The sequence below is a fragment of the Papio anubis genome, chromosome 3 (genome assembly GCF_008728515.1).
Source record: "Papio anubis isolate 15944 chromosome 3, Panubis1.0, whole genome shotgun sequence".
NCBI lineage: Eukaryota > Metazoa > Chordata > Mammalia > Primates > Cercopithecidae > Papio > Papio anubis.
Genome location: NC_044978.1, coordinates 178,530,970 through 178,544,781, shown reverse-complemented (window position 1 = coordinate 178,544,781; position 13,812 = coordinate 178,530,970). Strand labels below are relative to the sequence as shown.

General features: G+C 45.0%; 1 protein-coding gene across 5 annotated transcripts in view; it reads left to right on the top strand.

Moving 5' to 3' along the window:
* Positions 1-13,297, top strand: part of LOC101022794 (janus kinase and microtubule-interacting protein 1) — a 303,218-nt gene extending 289,921 nt beyond the window's left edge. For all 5 annotated transcript variants that reach the window (XM_021938221.2, XM_021938223.2, XM_031664733.1 and 2 more), the window contains one exon: positions 5,555-13,297. The gene's annotated coding sequence lies outside the window, so the exon portion shown is untranslated. The remainder of the gene's footprint in view (positions 1-5,554) is intronic.
* The last annotated feature ends 515 nt before the right edge of the window (positions 13,298-13,812 follow it).

Genomic DNA, 13,812 nt, shown 5'->3' with positions numbered 1-13,812 from the left:
GTTAGAGTTGTCCATGAAACAGGCTTCCCTGGCACAGCTGGTGGGCTCCCCATCAGAGGACACATCCATGTTTGGGCAACCATCCACCACAGATACTTGATGTGGGGGTTCTGGGTTTGAGAAGGACCAGAAAACCCCACAAGTTCAGAAGGCATAGAAAAGGAAGAAGCCCATTGGCTCTGATGAAATATCTGTTAGACAAACAGGGACATGGTGCTACTTTCAAATTCAATAGAGAGGCATCCCCCCCCCCCCCCCAACCCCAAAAAAAAAAAAAAAAAAAAAAAAAAATAGAGCACCTGAGGGCAGGGACTTTATCTTATTTCCCCTCAAACACCAAAAAAGCTTCTTGCCCAGGGCTACACACATAGAAGATTCTTGAAGAATGCTGGCAGGGGGTGAGGTAGAGAGGTTATTGGTTGAGGAATTGGGGAGGCCACTCTAAGCTCAGCCATGATCGAGCTGGGTGATTATTGTGGGGTCATTTTCTCTTTGAAAATCTCTTCCCTCAACTGATTATACAAGGACACGCTCTAGATAATTCCTTAGGAATAACTAGTGTGTTAATTAAAAACACCATTCACACCAATTCTGTTTATAGCATAGTGTGCATCATAAACACAAACATTACTTAAAATATAAAAATTAGTGACCAGATGGAACAGATTGACGAGATTCTTAAATTCTGAAGGTTTTTGAAAGGCTTAAATTTTATATTTCATTCCCTGTGAGAAATGCTAACTATCCCCTGAGGAAGTATGTTGGAACCAGGTTGCGTTCAGTAAAAATCACATTAAGTTGAACTGGGTTTAACCTGTCCTTGCTCAGCACCTGCTCTGTTCACATTTTCTCATGAACAGTTTCTCTTGGGGTTGTTTTATGTATGTTTCTCTGTGTCTTGCTCAAGAGCATGGGTCCTGAAGTCTGACAGATTTTGTTTAAAATCCCAGCTCTATTAATATTGCTAAAATTATGATACTACCCAAAGTGATCTACAGATTCAATGCAGTCCCTATCAAAATACCAATGCCATTCTTTACAGAAATAGAAAAAAATTCTAGAATTCACATGGAACCACAAAAGACCTCAAATAGCCAACATAATCCTGAGGGGGAACAAAACGCTGGGGGCTCTACACTCCCAGACTTCAAAATATACAACAAAACCATAGTAACCAAAACAGTATGTACTGGTACAAAAAGAGATATATAGATCAATGGAACAGAATAGAGAACACAGAGACAGATCCACATATCTATAGCCAACTGATTTTCAACAGAGGTGCCAAGAAAATACACTGGGGAAAGAACAATCTCTTCAATAAATGGTGATAGGGAAACTGGATATTCACATGCAGAAGATTGAAACTAGACCCCTATTTCTCACCACTTATAAAAATCAACAGTGGATTAAAGACTTAAATGTAAGACCAAAATGGTGAAACTACTGGAAGAAAATATAGGAGAAATGCTTCAGGACATTGGTCTGAGCAAAGATTTTATAGATAAGGCTTTAAAAGTGTAAGCAACAAAAGCAAAAATATGCAATTGTGATTATATCAAACTAAAAAGTTTCTGCACAGCAAAGGAAACAACCAACAGAGTAAAGAGACAATCTATAGAATGACAGAAAATATTTGCAAACTATACATCCAACAAGACATTAATATATAGAATGTACAAGGAACTCAAACAATTTAACAACAGAAAAGCAAACAATCTTGATTTTAAAATGGGCAAAAGATCTGGTTGCAGTCAGCAGCTAGATGATTTATTTCCCTCTGGGCACCTAACCCTGCTTTTGGTGGTCAAGGCCAGTGTGCTCAGCCTACAAGGAGGTCATGTGGCCCCTGCATGACGTTGAAGGGTTTGAATTTCAAGAGACGAACTCGAAGACGGAGGCAGGGCTAGACATGACAGGATATTCTGTAAGTCTTGCTAAGTTTGGCTGCATCCTAAAAACAGAGAAAGACATGTAGTAGTTTGAAGCAATGGGATGATGTCATCAGCTTCCCAGGAATTCTGACTGCTGTGTAGAGTGGATTGTGTGGGGACAGCCTGAAGCAGGGAGCCTGGTTAGGAAACTCCCTGTGGTCCAGCTAAGAAGCAGTCATGGGCTGGGCTGGGAGAATGGCCATTCAGGGGAGTGAGTGACAGAGCAGGTAATCCCCATTCTATACTTTCCAGGCATTTTAAATCTGTGAAGTAGGTCAGGCTGGTTCTTCTTTGGTTTACAGATCACAGTGAGAGAAAGGGCAATGACAAAATGGTCCCAAAATATGATATCCTCACTGAAGGCTGCATGACCTTGGGAGTTAGGTGAATGGTGTCAAGGACAGTTGCATATGTATTGGTCTCTCCTATCGGATGGTGATCTCTCATTGAGGAGCTTTTGTCTTCACAAAGGTCTGGAACTAAGTAGGTCATGGACTGGTGTCCCCATTTTTGCCCTCATTTTCTGATACCCCAGGGCTTTCCCCCTCCCATCGCATGGTCGTCTCCCTGCCTGGAGTCTCTGCCATTGTCTGCTTCACACATTTGCTTCCTCCACTGGACTCTGAAGGGAGGCTATAGCCTAGTCGCTCCCAACTCCCCAGGGCGTGTGAATGCCTGCTATGGTTTTATAGAATCGTCACATCACAGAGCCCACTGGTTAAAGTCAGGGGTCCTCTCTGATATCCCCACAGGTGCAGTGCAGTGCAGTGAGCTTCCTGCAGGTACCCTGTCATAAAGTCTCAGTCAGCTCTCTCAAGTGGATCCTTCATCTGACTCTCTTTAGCACACTGTTACTTCTGTTAACCTAGCATTTCCTTCTGTTCTGGCATTATACTTGCTTGCTTGTCTGTTTTACTCACTCAGATATGAGGCCCTTGAGGACACATGTGTCTGGGTTTTATTCATCTCAACATTCTCCATAGCCTTGAACACAGTGCCTGGCATATAGTAGGTACTTGAAAATGAGCAAATAGATGAGTGAATGAATAAACAAGCAAATGAGTGAGTGAATGAATGAATGAATGAATGAATCAGTGAATGCTCAGCTTTTGTTGTTAAAAAGTCCTTCTTTACCTTCAACTGAAATATGTCTCCTGTTAGCCAGCTTTCTGAGCTGATTCTACTCATTGACTCCACGCAGCACACTCTCCTCTTCCTCGTGGCACCTTCTCGTAGAGTGGAGCCTCAGGGTTCTGCTTTCTGTTCTTTGAACAGGCCAACCTGTTCTGCCCAGCTTGACCCCACCTTAGGGCCTTTGCACTTTTGTCTTTTATGCCCAAGATCCCTGGCCCTATTGCTTTCCATGGCTGGATCTTCTTTGTCATTTGGGTCTCAACTCAAATGTCACCTTCTCAGAAATACCTTTACTAACAACTCAATCTAGAGCACCTCTGCCCTCAGCCCTCATATGCTTCTTTATCTCTCTGGGCTGAATTCTGGATGATTTCCTCAGATCTGCCTTTCAATTTACTAAATCTGCCTTCATTTGTGTCTAGTCTACTGTTTAGCTTGCCTGTAGAGATCGTCTATCAGTTATTCTGTTTTTCATTTATAGAACATATATGCAAATATTGTGATCATTAATATTTTAAAGGCTTCTTTTAGAATTCCTATTGCATGACCCTCCCTCCCTCCGCCAAAAGTGATCTATCCTATTTGTTGTATCTGATGATTGTCTCTCAGATGTTGGATATCTATAATTCCTGTGATTTTTTTAGATGAAACTTTATCAGAAATTATCATCTTTTAGTGTCCCACATGGGTTTTGGAAGTGACCCTGTGGTACTTATTACTTCTTAAATGTTGTTCCATTAACTTAATGGTGAATGCAGCATCTATATGTTATCATGCATAATGTAGGGAAAGAATGTTGCCTTCTTGTGTTTGATATCACTCACCTGCTTCTAGTGACATTTACTTCAAGCTTAACTTGTTGCTTTGTCCTCCTAGTGGAGCATCACTGACTGCAGCAGTACCCAGATGCCAGGTGCTTCTGAGCTTAACACGTAAGAGTTCCCCCAGCTTAATGCAGGAGCACGGAACTCATTGGAAACACAGATTTCCGAGACCTGCCTCATGAACACTGAATTCATAAATCTGAGATTGAGCCTAAGAATCAGAATTCTTATAAAGCTCTCCAAGTGATTCTGATTTATATAAGTTTGGATACTAATAGACTTATAAGCTTCGAGGATTTAAATTTGGTTTATTTTTCTCTTGCTTATTCCTTCCCCAAAAAGGATTTGAAGCTGTGTACCTGCAGATAGATAAAAATACATTTTGAAAAGCAGACTAAAGACACCTACACGAACAATGCCCTGAGCAGGTTGGCTTCCTTGCTAACACCCTTGGGATGGATGAGACCACGAGCTGTGTGAGCCATCTCTGCCCAGCTCTGAGACCCTTAGCATTGCAGCAAAGCCTGGCTTGGTGAAATCAGTCATGGGGCAACTGTGGAACTGCAAAGGGATGCTGTGCACAGACAGGGTTTTATTTTTCCTAGGGTCCCTCTCTGCACACTGTCACATTGCTCAGATATGTTTATTAATCTGGCGCATCCATGAAGGCTCTTCTTGGCAAACTGAGCTCTTTAGACCCACTCTCCACTACTCATGCTGTGCTGAGCCCCTCCCAGCCTGTATTCTCCCATACTTCTTGGCTTCTGCCCAAGCTGTTTCCTCTGCCCAGAAAACTCCTGTTTGTCTCCAAGACTGCTCAAATGTCACCTTCTCCAGACAGTCTTTCTTTCACCCTCCTTCATTTTCTTCCTTCCTGTCATCCTTGCAAAATCATTTTTGAGCCCTTACCATGTCTGGAGTCCCCGCCCCCCACTTCTCTCCATGCCAGCATCTGCCATGCTGCCAACTGTCACAGGTTCATCTCCTGCCACATCACTCTTTGCTTCTCTGTTTTCGTCACACTGGCTTCTCCTGCTCCCTTCCTCTCTCTCCAGGGCTTTTGCACAGGCTGCAGGCTCCTCCCCTGACACCTGACACTGACTTCTGCTGGCCCCACCTCCAGTGTTACCCCTCCTCCTCTACAGCAGCACCTGCTACCTGCACTTGTTTTGTGATTCCTATGTCACCCTTTGTAACCTGAGGAGGGCAAGCAGGGCATCCCCCTGCTTAGCACAGAGACTACTACACAGCAGGTGCCCAAATGAAGACATGTCAGAGCACCCCAGTTTGTCTCTTTCTCCTTCAGTTGTTCTCAACCTTCTCTTCGCCATTGGCCCCTTTGAGAGGCTCCTGAAAGCTAGAAACCCTCTCTACACAATGTTCATGAATGCTTAGTTACATAAAATTTCCATATCATTTCAAGGGTGTGAACCCCCCCAAATAAAGAGAGCATTATCTAATAATTCCAAGCTAAGATTCTTTTCCGGAGAGCAGCTGATAATTGCATGATAGATACTCCATGATATAAGTCCACCACATACGGAGTTTAAAGTGGGTCTCCCGGTGATGTAAAGGCGTGTGTGTGTGGATGGCTTCATGTGGAAGCCGCACTGGTTGCTATGTTCCCTTTAAGAACCGGTTTCCCTGATTTTGTCATTGCAGGAAGGAAGACAGCACAGGGGCAAACACAGCAAGCTGGAAAATACTTACATCCTTCTCAACTGACCGACACGGCAGAGGTGGCCTATGATTTATGATCCTTTCCAGTGAGCCAAATTATAAGCCAAGCAACCATCTTCCTGTCTCAGGTCACTAACAGGGAATATTTCTACTCTGTATGATACCAACCTGAGGACCCAAGAGATGGCTGTTGACTGTAAGAAGCCCATATTTATTGCCATGGGTGAGTGGCAGGAAGCCCTGTCTGGAGTCCCAAGGACCTGTCGGCTCTGCTGCTCCTACGCTGGGTCGCTGTGCACAGATAACTTACCTTCTTCCAACATCCTCTTCTTCATCCGTTTGAGGGTCATATGCCTACTTGACAGTTTTGCCCTGATAGCCAAATGAGCTAATGGCTGGAAAAGTGCCTGAACACTGTAAGATTCTTCCCACGTGTCAGGGTCCTTGTTGTGTTGGTAAAAAGGAGTTCCTTCATCTTAGGTACTTCACTGACGGTTGTCCTGGAGCACACTCTAAATCAATCAATCAAGCACTCATTGATTTACCATTCTGCATAGCTTCCATCCAAAATGGGTGATGAGGGGATGATAGGATGACAGTTTTAAAAAATCATTGTAGTAGTTATCTTGATATTATAGAGCTCCTGAAGAAGCTTGGGCTAGGATGGAGTTCCCAACCTGCACAAAAAGTTGTATGCATGTGAACTCTTTCCTAGGGAGAAGGAGCATGGATTTAATCAGATTTGCAAAGAAGACTAGTAGACAAGCAACCAAGGAGCCAAGCCCCCTAGTCTAGGCAGAAAGGACTCTGTCCGGAAACCCAGAGACCGACTCTGCCTCCAAATTGCTGGCGACTTTAAGGCTGTCCCTTGGCCTCTATCCACCCCAGCTCCTTATCTGTAAACTGGGTGTGGCACAGTATTCCTGTTGCTAAGTTCCTGCTGAGGGGCAGGCTCTGGCCAGACCAGAAGCTTCCACACCCAGCCTTCTTGCTTCCAGAGTAAGCGAAGAGCTCTTCTTCTCTCAGCTTGTGTCCATGAGTTGCGCCCAACTGACCACAGCACCCCAGAGTGCCAAGGCAAGCAGCCTCACTTCAACTCCTTTCGCTCTGCAGTTACAAAGCATCGCGGCCCAGTTGCTGTGCTTGGACCCAGGGAGTCTGCTTCCTCTGACACCATTTCCCTGTAAACTGCAGGGCTGTGAGACCTGCTTACACTGGCAGCCAGGGGCCTGACAGGGACCTGTGAAATCTCAGCATCGCCCAGGAAGATACAGTGAAAATCCAGCTGTTGAGTGGGGAAACGTCAGTGAGCCGCATGTTTTCCTGCCCTGGCTGCTGTGAGACAGTGGGCGGTGCCCGGAAGTCAGGCCTGGTGGATGGAGTTGGCCATGGGTGTCCCAGGTCTCCGCAGAACCTGGGGCCGTGGTCAGTGCTGGGTGAGCAACAGGCAGGCCCCACATCACATTACAGACCTTAGAGAGTTTCCAGTCCACAGCGGGTACTGGCAGCCCTTGCGCCAGATTTGGCCCACAAATGTGTCATGTTTGGCTTATATTTTATTTTTTTCTAATTGTAAATGTACTCCGTGCCACTGAGCTGGATACTTAAAAATGGTTCAGAAGGTACGTTTCTCTAAAACTCTAAAATGTATCTTCTTAATCATTTTTAAGTATCCAGTTCAGTGGCACGGAGTGTATTCACACTGTGGCGCAACCATCACCATCATCCATCTCCAGAACCTTCTCATCTTGCAAAATTAGAAACACCATATTCATGAAAGACTCACTCCCCATTTCCCTGTCCCACAACTGCTGGCACCCACCCTTCTACTTTCTGTCTCTATGAATTTGACCACTCTAGGACCTCGTGTGAGTGGAATCATACGGTCTTTGTCCTTTCATGACTGAGTTCACTTAGCACAATGTTTTCGAGGTTCATGTGGCAGCATGTGTCAGAGTTTCCTTCCTTTTTAAGGCTGAATAATGTTCCGATGTGTGGATGGACCACATTTTGTTTATCAGTCACGTATTGAGGGACCTTTGGGTGGCTTCCACCTTTTTGGCTATTGTGAATATTGCTCCTATGAACACAGGTGTACAAAAACCTATGTTGCATTTTTTAACATTGGAGTTAGCAAGTGACATTGAAAAACCAAGAGATTTCATATACGAATCTGGATTTCTGGCTTCTCGTGGAAAATCAGTGGATCTGACAGCACTGGGCCTCGATCTTCCTGGCCACAGTCAAAGGTGAATGAAGCCAGCTCGCTCCCTCCCCTGCTGACAGGCACCCCACCCAGTGGACTGCAGGGCCCCCGCTCCTTTCCCCTCCACTCACTGCAAAGCCTGTCTGGTTTCCACAGGCTGTGGCTTGGTGACACCTCGTCTGCCCAGCACCCTCCCGTTATGGGTGAAAATGCAGAGGCCCAGGGAGGACGGGTGGCTGCGGCCTGAGGTCTCACTGGCCAGGAAGTGATACAACTGCCGAAACGCAGGAAGGGCCTGCAACTGGGCATTGCAAAGCCTTGATTCTACTTCCAACTCTGCCACCTGCTTGTCCCAGGTCCCTGGGACAAAGCCCTTAAACTTTCTGAACCTAAGTTTCCTCTTTGGAGGAAAATGGGAGAAATGGCACCTTCTCTTGCAGCCTCATGAAGTATTGTGAAGACAGAAGGAGATGATGTGCATTGGCCATCAAATGCAGTTGGGATGGGAAGGGGTGTTACTAAAAGCACAGGCCATGTCAGGCAACCTAGCATCTGGGGTTCTGTTTTCTCATCTGCAAGACAGGAAAAGGGGCCATACCTTTCCCCACTGGGCTATTCCAAGGATTAACTGAGGCAGGGAAGGAAAGGCATCTGGCAAGGGCTTGGCACCCAGCAGATGCTTCATAAATGCTACTTTTTAACAAGTAAGGTCACGTCCAAGGGTTCCAAATCCTCTTCCTACAGAACACAACCCGGCAAGAGGTGTAACATCATAGGAATGACCAGCTTCAGAGTCTATTGGCCTGATTTCAAAACCTAGGCTTGATGCGTTAGCCACTGAGGGCACTGGGCAGGTGAGCCCATCTCTCTGAACTGCAAACTCTTCCATTGTTTAGTGGGGAAAATATCACTGTCCTTGACAGCACAGGGAGAAATGAGAAATGGAAGGTGCTTTGCACATAGTAGACATTTAATAAAGTCTAATTCCTTTCCTTGCTTTCCCCAGCAGAAATCTGTTTTCTAGGTTAAAAAGATGGCATGTTTTCCAAATATCTTCAAAAAAAGGAACAAGGAAAAGTGTGGTTTCCAGCATCCCACTGAGGCTTGTCAGTCATCAGGTTTCATTCACTCATTCAAGGAACAAGCATTGATTGAGCACCACTAAGCGCCAGGCACCACAGTAGGCCCTAGGGTTCTAGGAGAGAACAGAGTAGACCAAATTGCTGCCCTGGTGGGTGGACTTCTGCGTAAGTCTGGTCAGTCGCTCCATGAGTACTCATTAAGTGCCTCTTCTGAGCTGCCTTTCTAAGGGCCCTGGCTTTACCTGGAAGGCTCATCTGTTGCTGTCTGTGTGATTTCTGCATATCTGGACCCCACCCACTTCTCTGCCAGTACCAGAGAACATACCTGTCTTGGGCCCCAGACCTTTAGACAGCATGGTGATTCTGCCCGCCTGTGCTGCTTCTGTTACCCCCTCAGTCCTTTCCAGGGTCCCTGGGCAAGGCCAGTGAAGCACTCCTGGGGTGAACACTCCATTCCACTGCACACAGGACACCCTGTGGGCCAGGTGTGGGCCCCAGAGAGCCTTGCCTCTTAGTTTACCTTTAGGCTTTGAATGAAATGGGAATATGGATGGAAAGCTCTTTGTAAGATCTACATGTATATACAGAATTGGTGTTATTTGACTTTGGTCTAGAGAGATGACAGAGACCACCTGATGTAGGAGAAAGAGGTTAGGGTTTGAGACCAGCATAGTTAGGCTGCAATCTGGTTCTGCAACTTATTAGTTCTGAGACTAGGGAAAGTGGCCTGCCCTCCTCAGTTTACTTGCTGGGCAAATGGAGGTAATAAGAGACCCATCTCGGCACCTACTGTGCACAGTAATGGAAAAACTGGTTGGGAAGGCATTTTGCAGACTTACGTCTTATGCATATACTCTACTCATGTCATTAATTTAATGCACATTTATTATACACCTACTGTGTGCCATTGTGAACAAGGTGATCTGTCATATGACAATTCGGAAGAAAGTCCACAGGCTAGGGAAGAGAAGAAATACTTGTCAGATGGTGGTACCGCACATTCATAGATTATGATTAGCAACAGCCAGCAAGTTGGCATGGCAACGTTTCCCCGTGAACTGCTAGGCACTGTTCTTAAAATAGGTATGTTGGAGGTGTGGCGGCAGCGGGGACACGCTGAGGTAGTGTGGTTTGATTGCTCTGCAGACCAATGTGGGCTGTGTGCTCAGAGTGGCCCTGCCATTACCCTTCCCAGGCAAGCCAGTGGGGCAGTGACTAAGGTGACAGATCCAGAAACATCCATTGTTGGAGCTGGAGACAGCCTCAGATTTCATCTAGTGTAAGCATCCTTCTCCTCCCCATTTTACAGGCAAGGAAACTGATTCCCAGAGAGGTTACCTGACATCTGCGGTCCAGTGACAAAACCACTTGACTGCAGATGGGAGTGAACCTGGGTTCAGATGTCATTATGCAGTATTCTCCAACCGTGCCATGGGGCAGGCTCTTCTGATTCAGAATTTTAGGTCTTGGTCTGATGCAACTAATTTTCTACTGGGTTCCAATCTATATGGCATCATCTAGCAATAGATATTAGTTTAAGGAATTCTTTCATTTTGTGTGGAATTCATGCCTGCATTTCACCCTGGGGAAGCCCTGAATCCTAGGATATCTTGGAAACTCACCTACTTTTTGGATAGACTTACATGACTGAGCTTTCAATCCACCCTTCCATAGCCTTCCTTACCTAGTTTCTCCGTGTGAAATCAAGCATCAAAACTGATCAAAGGTTTTTGAATTGCTTTGGAATGAGATGATTATATGAGCTTAGTTACCCATCATTGCAGAGAACAGGGAACCCAAGTCCTTTTACAGATGAGGTCCTTTCTATTTGTTTTACTCAGCAATTTATTGAGTAAACTTTTGTAAACTTGAGAGGGGCTTTTCACCTTCAGGCTGGTGAGCTTTTTTAAAGAGATTCACAGCTCCCCTTTGATTCCAGGGTGAAATTCTAGGTTTGAAATGTGAAACCTTCTGAGAACTCAGCCAACTTCTGAGAATAGGGTGCTAGACATTTCTGACATGTTTTAGACACAATCTTTTTTTCTCTGTTGAGACAGTGCCATACGTTGGGAAGGGCTCTGGGCTGGGAGTCCAGGCAGGGTAAGAGGGGCTGCAGCCCTGCCACTTACCCCCTCCAGGTCATTTGAAGGATGTAAAGACTGCATTCTGTAGTGGTGATTCTTCACCCTGGTTGCATGTTGGACTCATCTGCAGAACTTTTAAAAAATCTGATGCCCAGGCCTCTCTCCAGGCCACTTAAATCAAGTTGTATTGAGTGGGGCCCTGGGCAGAGATCTATTTGAAAAACTCCCCAGTGATTCTAATGGGCAGCTGGGGGAGAACCATGGGAATACAGTCACATAGTCTCTCTCCATTCTCCCATTCCCTGTGCTAATTAAGTTCTAAAATACTACTGTGGTTTCTTCTGTGTTAGACTCATATTTATTTATACTCATGGCTAGGAAAGAAATGTGCCCTCAGAGTCAACAGGAGGAAACTTCTTATCTTTGGAGTATTTTTGACCATGAGTTGGCTTTGTAACTCTACCCTCAGAGGGCCTTTTAAACAGCTGATGTTTCTTATGGAAATGAAATGCGTGATGTGTTACTGCATTGAGCTCCACTGTGGCAGAGACTGGAGCTGAGCTCTTGGTGACTGGTCACTGCACAATTCCATGAAGGTTCAGATAATATAATTGGGTGGTACAATAGACACACTAAATGAATCTCTTGGGTGCAGTTGTTTGCATCCTAAACTCCAGAATATCCAGAAAGAGATATTCTATGATAGATATATCTACCAGTTGGGTAAGCAAACAAAAGTAGATTTATCTTCAACATGTGCACCAATGGCCAACTGTGTTCCTACTTGACTTTGAAATAAATTATCTGGTGCCTTAAGGTGGTGTAGAAGGAAAAAATCCGTGGGGTTTGTTAATGTATTCAGTCCTCTTCTCTGTATTATGGGAATTTCTAAAAACAGATAATTTGTACCTTGGACCTAAAACCGCTTTCAAGAACTCAGTAGACTTGGGATTGAAGGATTGGGTTTTCTCTTTCCAGTGTGAACTTCCCTAAATCCTACTCTGGCTTCAGAAAGCACAGCTCCTATACAAGCCTGACTTCTGCATCCTTAGTGTAAATGTAATGTCTTAAGTCATGGAAAGACTAATAGAAGAATTGATAGCTCAAAAATGAGTTTTTTCCAACACATTTTTTTTTTGTCTCTGAAAACACCAGCAGGCTGTGTCCAAGCATGGGCTGATGATCCCTTTATGTGATGACAGAACGAGAGAAGAGAGAGACAAATGAATGGGATTGTTAAAAATGGCGGAAAACTTGATATCAACTTTGAGTCAGTAATATAATATTTGTAAATAGGACATTGAAAGTGATGGGGGAAATAAATGTCTATGCAGTGATGTTATAACCATTAATTCTTTAGTGGACAAGGACAAGGTCTGCACCTAACAGAAGTAGGAGAGTGAGTTATGGGGCCAGACACACGACAGCTCTGCCACTGACTAACTGTGCAAGCTTGGACAGGGTACCTACCTCTCTTAGCCTCAAAGTCCTCCATGGAAATAGTGGGTAAGGTGTGAGGATTAAAGAAATAGCACGTTTCTTAAAGCATTCAGCATGTCAGTGGATGCTGGGAGCCTTCCCTGACTCCTTTGAAAATGGGCTCTGCACAAACACATTTTGGTGGGAGGCTGGGGCCTATCCTACCAACCTGAGTTGGGGGAATAAGATGATCTCTTCGCAGTTCAGGTTTGCACAACCAGCTTTTGCAGGGAAGGCAGGGAAGAGGCGTGGGTGTCATTGGCAGAGTGATAAGCAAGGCTGGCAAGTTCATCTTGGTGGTCTCCTTAGTTCTTCCAGGTTAAATCCTGGACAGAAGTCACATGAAAGCTGTGAAGCACAGACATCAGTTTAGAAATTGTGTACTTTCCTGCTGAATCCCAAATGCACAATAACTCTACACCTTGCGGTTGCATGAATCTAGAAGGTCTCCTATGTGTCCTCATTAATAAACTCAAGGCTGAGAATTTTGGCAGGCCAAGTCCTGCCCCTCCCCAGAGTGAACTGCCTTGGTTCACTTGGGAATGGTCCAGCAACACGACCCGATGCCTCCCCTCTGGAAGCTCTTCAGCAGGACCTGCCTCGGATCCTGGGGCAGCTGTCCTCCGATGCCTGCCTGCAGTGAGATCATCAGTCCGTGGAGATGTTCACTGGATTCCCGACCAGTTGTGGGTCGGGCTCAATCCTCCCTTTGGGTTTTCAGGATTTGTAATGATCGCTCCATTTGTGTAAAATAGGCCGGCATTTTCTCTTGTTACTGAGATGTATTTTTCTATGTTAGTTAAATGTATAATTTGTGTAATTTTGTACATTAAAATGTATGCTTTTTCACAATTAAAGGGTTTTTTTTCCCTTTTGAATGTTTTATTTATTGATGGTTTGTTACAAAGTGTTGTCGACCCTGACGTAACATAAAAAGGCAATGGAGCTAGGAGTCCCTTGATTTTTGGTGGGGAATAAATGCTTTTCTTGATACTCAAATCCACTTTGCACAAATAATTAAATGATTTCCTTTATAATCCATTATATATCTGTAGTAATTTCTGATTGCTGCTTTGACAGATGACCATGAACTCATTGCCTTAGAACAACTCACATTCATTATCTTATAGTTCTGAAAGTCAGAGTCCCTGGGCTACAACCGTTGGCAGGGCTGCCTTCCTTCTGGAGGCTCCAGGGAGAAACTGTTTCCTTGCCTTTTCTGGCTCCTAGAGGTGCCCACATTCTTTGGCTTGTAGTCCCTTCCATCTTCTTCAGATCTCTCTCATTCTGACCTCTGCTTCTGTTCTCTGATCTCCTGTTCTCAGACTCTGACTCTCCTGCCTCTCTCTCACTTAAAAGGACTCTTGTGATGACACTGGCTCCACCAGG